The following is a 7,336-nucleotide window of genomic DNA, read 5'->3' on the forward strand; positions in this document are numbered from 1 at the left end:
ATCTATAATTATCCCAGCACCATTTGTTGAAATGATGGCTTGTATATTATTGATTCTGCTTTTATATTATTTGTGCCTTTAAAGAAAAGGTGAAGTAGGTAGGGCATAAAGAATTAATTTATAGACAAAGATGAAGATGCTCTTCTGTTTTGAAGTTCTAAACACTTAACATAAGACAATGAGCATCTGGCTGATGTTTTAAAGAATAACTTGAACCACAGTTTTATATTGTTTCCTTCATCTCCCCGTTCCCTCCTCAGCTCTGCACTGAACATCTGTTTCTCTCCTGTGAGAGGAAGTGAAAGATTTAGGTCAGGCATAAAAACAGACTATCTTTACTGCACTGTTCCCTTTTAAGAAAAAACCCACCCTGCTCAGTCAGTTTACCACCAAATTACCCTGTATCAACAGTTCTATTGTGATTTTTGGAAGTTGGCTTTCCCCAGGAAGCAGAACTGCTGTGTTGGGTTATGAAATCAATCCAGCTAATCACTTTCAATGATGTAAGAAAGATAACCTCCCAAGTATCACAGGAATTTCCTTTATATTTGCTTTACTGATGAGTTTCTTGCGAGAAATATCTTAAAAGAGTATTACCAGAGCTGGGGATCCTCCATGTTCAGATCCTACATGTATCTATGGTTCTGGGTACAGGTAACCCCAAATAAGAATAGGTTCAGTTGACTGATACAAGGTAGCAAGACCAGCATCCTTGGGGAAGTCTGTCTCTAGAAAGATATTTTCCATTCTGCTATCTTAAGTCTTTATAAAGAACAGGATGATTATATCTTTTTTACGGATATTTGCTGGGTTCCTCTGTTTTATGGTGCTGATCTAGTAGCTATAACTGGAGTATTTGTCTACACTGGCTTTGCCAAAGATCCCTCACCGTTAGGGCTGTGGCATAATAAATATTAATAATAATAAATCATAGTTAATATGCATATAGCATTTGTGATATACCAGCCACTCTTTTCCTATCTTACATACACTAACTGATTTAACTGTGCGTACAATAAAAGACATTGTTGGAGACAGTAAGGATATAGAAGCAATCGAGGTAGTAGTTGGAATTTGGAAAACTCTGTTTCCTAAAAGAGCTTTGTGACCAGAAGGAAAGGCTTGAGATAATACTTGAGGGATGAAGTTGAATAGCAGGCCTCTTTTTACGGTCCCATTTTTTTTCAGCTCTAAAACTCATTAGAGGAAAAAGTAATAGGGAGAAAACATTGGTCTTCATTTCTCTGATTTGGTTAGACATATTCTTTTGATATCCTTCTTCAAGAGCCTCTGGAATTCCCGTCCTCCACTATCATCAGGCACTCTCCTGAGTGTCTGCTTTCCTCGGTGTGGCACTGGGCCCCTCCTAGCCTACCCAGGTTGTCTTGGCAGAATGGGTCCCTGTTGATGCTTTCCTGCCCTGTCTTTCAATGTGGCAGCTTTTTGCTGTTAATAGAAGTGGGGCAGTTTGATCATTAAGGGGAAGGTCCTTTAAAATTCCAAACCATTGTTGGCCAGAACCATAAATTTCACTAAGTATAAGATTTCATTAATATACAAACATTCTGGCTTCCTCTAGGCTGTTAGCCAGTTATGTACATTTTAGTATAAAATTCAGAAACAAGTTTTCTGGGAGGAAAAAAAGGAGAGGGGAGACACTGGGGGAATAGGTTGTCTGAAACAAGGAGAGGGGCTGGAAAGGAACAAAAAATTGGAGAGCCTTTGTCTACCTCAAAATTTTGCTGGCAGAAGGGCTAATAGAGATGCAGGTAGGTCCTTCATTGCTGCCCCCAAATTACGTCAACATTGTTAACAGTGGCCTTCTACAAACCATGCACTCATCTTTGTTGTCTAACATGGGGTAGTGACTCAAATGGTGGGACTGTCCAGACAGATAAGAAAGAGTCAGGTTATTGCAAATGTGGGTGGGTAGCTAGTTTTGGACAGGTGTTGCCTGGTGGTACCAGAGAAAATATGCCTTAGGTGGCAACCTCCTTCACTGTTGCATTAAGACTGACCCTGTCAAGCTGGGCATGTGACCACGATGGTCTTAAAGTTCCCCTCAGCTTGACTAATATAGGCCCCTGACCTCCCTTTTCTTAGAGCATTTACTTTAGAAAGCTTGCAATTGTAAATTCTTTCTCTGTCCCTTTGAGATATAAACCTTCTCCCAGCCTCCTGCTGGTTTTATAACTCAGAAATGTCTTTCTCCAGGGCCTAGGAGCTATCCCTTTGAAATGTAATTGTCAGGAAAGACAGTTCCCCTATCTCCCAGTCTCTGTGGGATGGTAGGAGCCTAACTTCGATAAGTGCGTAAGTGCCAACTAGCAAACACAGATGGCCTACTCACATGGACCATCCTCCCCCATAATGTCATCCAACTCTTTTCCACTAGCCCACCCCAGTGCTTAAAAACTCCCCCACCTTTTGTTTTAAGAAAGTTGAGTTCAATCTCTCTACCCCATTGCAATAGTCTTGAATAAAGTCTTTCTTGACTGTTTAATTCTGTCTGGTGCAATTTTTCTTTGACATATAGAAACCTGCACGGTATTTTACCTAAACTGACTCTCAGTGAGTTTGATAAACCATTAATCCAGAACACAGGATAACTTTATCGTGGCACACTGTTATTTGGACTCATTTTTTGAGGCTCTGGCACATAAAACATTTTGCATACCATTAATTGCCTTTAATAAGTCCAAAACCAAAACCATAATGCTTCTCATCTTTCTTTGCCATGAGATATACAAGCTTTTCCAAAAACACACATGCATGCATGCACACGCACATAGGTAGTAATAGCTATCTTTTTTGTAGGCCTACTATGTGCCAGGTACTGTGTACTTTGTACATTTCCTCATTTAATTCTTGAAGCTTCTCTATGAGTTAGATACCATTATTTATTTCACAATGAGAAAGCTGAGGCTCAGAGAGGTTAAAAAACCATTCCAAATTATAGTTGATCCATGTCAGAAGTGTGGTATTAACCCAATCACTCAGTTTACAAATCATGACATCAGACCATTAGTGATTATGCTTCAAGGACTCACTGAGCTACCTCATTACGATTCTGGCTCGGAGAGAAATCTGTAATTCCAAAGCGATTAAGAAAGAACTTCTGTCAAGTTTTGCTTCCATTCTACCTCCCAGAGGCATCGTAGAAGATTTTCCTATTCCTTGGAGGACTTGATCTCAAAGTGTGCCACCCCCAACCTCCTCCCGCCCCTATTTTCTCTGTATCTGTCCCTGTTATTCTGCTTTGTGGCCTGGTCCAATCTCTTGGAGCAGCCATTCTGATCTTGGTTTCAGGGTTGCTCAGACAAGAACAGTTGGGGATCTCCCCTGGTGCTTTCAGTACTTGGTATGTACTTCCTCAGTCGATCTTGAAGATGGTAGCAGTTTCCTTTTTGACTCATGCAGAGGAGGAGAGTCCAACATTTTCCCTGTCATACTCTTGACCATCTGTCCTCTCAGTGGCACTTGGATGATGAATACAACTCAAAAAATGCACAATGACTGTCACCAGCTCACAATGGATGACATCACAAGGCACAATAATAATAATTGCATCAGGAAGCAGACAGAGCAATGGTTTCTACTTATTTCAAAATATCAGTAATGCCAGAGAAACCAATCCCTGTTAAAAAAATGTGTCTTTCTAGCTTCCTATTTTTTTCTCTGAGATGGAAGAGACCTTTCCAGTACCGATTAATTTCAGTAACTTTTATATCAGAGTCTGTGCTTAAAAGTATCACAGACAAAATTTCAGAACCATCACACTGCCTAGAAAAAGCATCTCTGGGACTATGAATGCCTCCATGCTCCAGGCAGGTGATAAGCTGTGTTTTTACTACAGAGCCCATCCCCTGGCATGTGGAGTGCTGTGAAGTTTTATTTTGTGAACCTGTGGAAAGCATTCTGTGGGTTTATGAAGCTGGCCTGTTTGAATTCAGGGGAGCAATGGTGAGGTTGCTAAGATGTTCTGCCTCCAGCTTTTCTCCTTTCGCTCTGTTAGAGAGGCTCCCTCTCACTAGGCCTCTAGCACATACAACTCTTGCCTCGGGTTAACGTAATAATTTCACTTCTATTTATTACTGGTACTACCTCCAGATATTTTTCAGTGTTGATGAAGTGTTTGGTAGAAATCAACATATACTGTCCTAGACAAGGAAATTTAAAATGATTTAAAAGAAAATTTTCTCTAATTATAAGCACTTTGCAGAAAATTTGGAAAGTATAGAAAAGGAAAATATTACACAAAATCCCATCAACTCAGAAGAAACCATTGCTAGCAGTTTTTATTTATGTTTTTATATATTTATTTTTTAGAGACAGGGTCTTGCTCTGTTGCCTAGGCTGGAGTGCAGTGGCGCCATTATCACAGCTAACTGCAACCTCAAACCCCTGGGCTCAGCCCATCCTCCCATCTCAGCCTCCTGATGAGCTAGGACAATTATCACATGCCATCATGTCTGGCTAATTTTAAAATTTTTTGTAGAGACATAATCTTGCTATGCTGCCCAGGCTGGTCTTGAACTCCTGGGCTCAAGCGATCTTCCTGCCTCAGCCTCCCAAAGTGCTGGGATTACAGGTGTGAGCCACTGGACCCGGCCTACTAACATTTAAGAAAAATCTTTCAATCTTTTTCTCTGAAGCTCTGTTGTTTTTAAATGAAAAGACATGGCCCCTACTCCTCCAAAAGTTAACAATTTTAAGGGCAACACCAATGAGAAAAATCAAGATAAAGTGAGATTGAAAACCAGATAACGTGAAATAATGATGATGATGATGATGATAGAACTTCAATCCTTCTAAAAACATATCTATTAAATTTTTATTTTAAAATGAGAAAATTATAAGAATCCACATATAGAATCAAATCGATTCAGGAAAACAGGTGAGTCTTTCTCCTTTGTGGACAAACTACAGTTAATTAGTGGCCACAAAATGATGAGCGTAATGAAAACAGCTAAAGAATAAGTTTGGGGTTAATTATGAGCCTAGGAAATCAGAAAAGAAATATGAGATGATTTAGTAAATACTGAGTTTCGTTAGGCTCACTGACTTCTAAAAGTTAGACACACATCGACTGGAATCAGTCACATCCTGTCTCGTCTACCACTTACTGTATATCTGTATGCAAGTTACCTAACCTCTCTAATGTTGTTGTTTTTTCCTCTATAAAATGGGAAAAGTAGGTTGTTGTGAGAATGAATTGAGATAACCCATCTAACATGTTTAATGTAGTCCCTGTTGCACAATAATTGCTCAAGAAACATTAAGTATTACTAGAGATAGTGAAAGATAGTGGTTAGAATAACAAGCTCTAGTCAGACTGTCTCACTACTTTTGTGGCTTTTTTTTTTACTTGCTTGTAGGACCAGATCATCAACAATTATCTGAGTTTGAAAATGAACCATTTTTGTCTTTGAGTTGCTTTCATATAGTCATGAAATTATCAATCAAAGAAAACACTCATGAGGTGATTCTGGAAATTCCAGGTTTTTCTAATGAGAACTTTTTCATCATTAAGGACTTCTAAAGAGTAACAGTTATTTACTATTAATGAAGCCACATACATTTTCACTGTTAAGATGGTAAAACCAAGAGCCAAAAAACCCAATTCTTTATCTTACAAAAAATAATGTTGGATACACTGAAGTTCATTACAACCTGACCTCTTGCAGCCCTCAGAGCTGCCCCAATGAGCCAGTTATTGGTGGAAAGATGGAGAAAAGAGGCAGAGAGAACCGGAATATGTTACACTGTGATATTTATGGAGAAGCCAAGGACTTTTTATTCAGTATTCAATGTGTATAACATGAGATTAGAATAATATGTAAAAATAAACATATTAAAAACTAATATTTAGGCCGGGCACGGTGGCTCACGCCTGTAATCCTAGCACTCTGGGAGGCCGAGGTGGGTGGATCGCTCAAGGTCAGGAGTTTGAGACCAGCCTGAGCAAGAGCGAGACCCCGTCTCTACCAAAAAATAGAAAGAAATGATCTGGACAACTAAAAATATATACGTATAAAAATTAGCCGGGCGTGGTGGCACATGCCTGTAGTCCCAGCTACTTGGAAGGCTGAGGCAGGAGGATCGCTTGAGCCCAGGAGTTTGAGGTTGCTGTGAGCTAGGCTGATGCCACGGCACTCTAGCCCAGGCAACAGAGTGAGACCCTGTCTCAAAAAAAAAAATGTAGAAATAAAAGAAAAGAAGAATATACAAATTTTAACATTTTAGTGCACTTCCTTCCATTTTTTATATAGACAGTTATATCTAAATATGTAATTTGGCTCTTTTAATTTCTAAATTCCTAAAGAACCAGACTTTGGTTTGCCGGACATTGGTTTTTATCAGAAGACCCTGTCGTGTATGTTGTAAGAGCCTAGTGGTTCAAAATTATTTGTTTGGTTCTTCTTGAATTCCTGTAGGATAAGACTTTGTTACTCAATATGTAGTCTGGGAATCAGTAACATCAGTTATCAACTGGGAGCATACCAGAAATGAAGAATTTTGGGCTCCACCCCAGACCTAGTGAATCCAAAACAGAATTTTAACATGATTTCTGGGTGATTTGTATATATTAACATATTAAATTTTGAATAATACTACTGTAGGAAAAATTTGACACAGTATCTTTTCTCTAGTAAGTCAGTTGTTGAAGGCCTGATTAGTCCCTAACTCCCAGGGCAATATCCTCTTCTACCAGATAATCAGTTGCTTCCTGGGCTCTCACTTTCACAAAAAACACCTTTGGATCCACGACACCGTTTAGAGATCCACAAACAGCCTGCAGGAAAATGTTGAGCCTGCTCTCCCAGACAGGAGATGAAAGACACAAAATGAATCCAGAACACACCAATAGGCCAATAAAACTCTGTAAATCTCCAGTCTGTATTGTTCAACATTTTATTACTTTATTGAAGCATTCTTCCTCGGCTCACTGTTGAATTATCAGGAAATGGTGTTGAGACAATTGAAAAACCCAGCAATAAAGTTCACTAATAGCATTTTCTTTACTGGGGCTTTTGATGCAGGCGTCTATTTACTTCAAGAATTGAGACTGACTTAAAAAACAAACAGCAGATAGAAAACACTCCATAATAACATGCCCTGGAAATGGAACACCTTTTAAGATGGAAATAGACATGTGCTTTCTTATCCTCATAGCTCTTATTTGCTGGGTTGTGGCACTTGCCTGGTTAGCATGACTAATAATAATAATAGCCTACATTTGACAGCATTTTATGATTCACCAAGTACTACGGGAGTGCTTTTCAATGTGCATATAAATTACACAGGAATCTTGTTAAAATAATACTTTCAGTGG

The sequence above is a fragment of the Propithecus coquereli genome, unplaced genomic scaffold, assembly GCF_000956105.1.
Source record: "Propithecus coquereli isolate 6110/MARCELLA unplaced genomic scaffold, Pcoq_1.0 Scaffold40, whole genome shotgun sequence".
Classification (NCBI taxonomy): domain Eukaryota; kingdom Metazoa; phylum Chordata; class Mammalia; order Primates; family Indriidae; genus Propithecus; species Propithecus coquereli.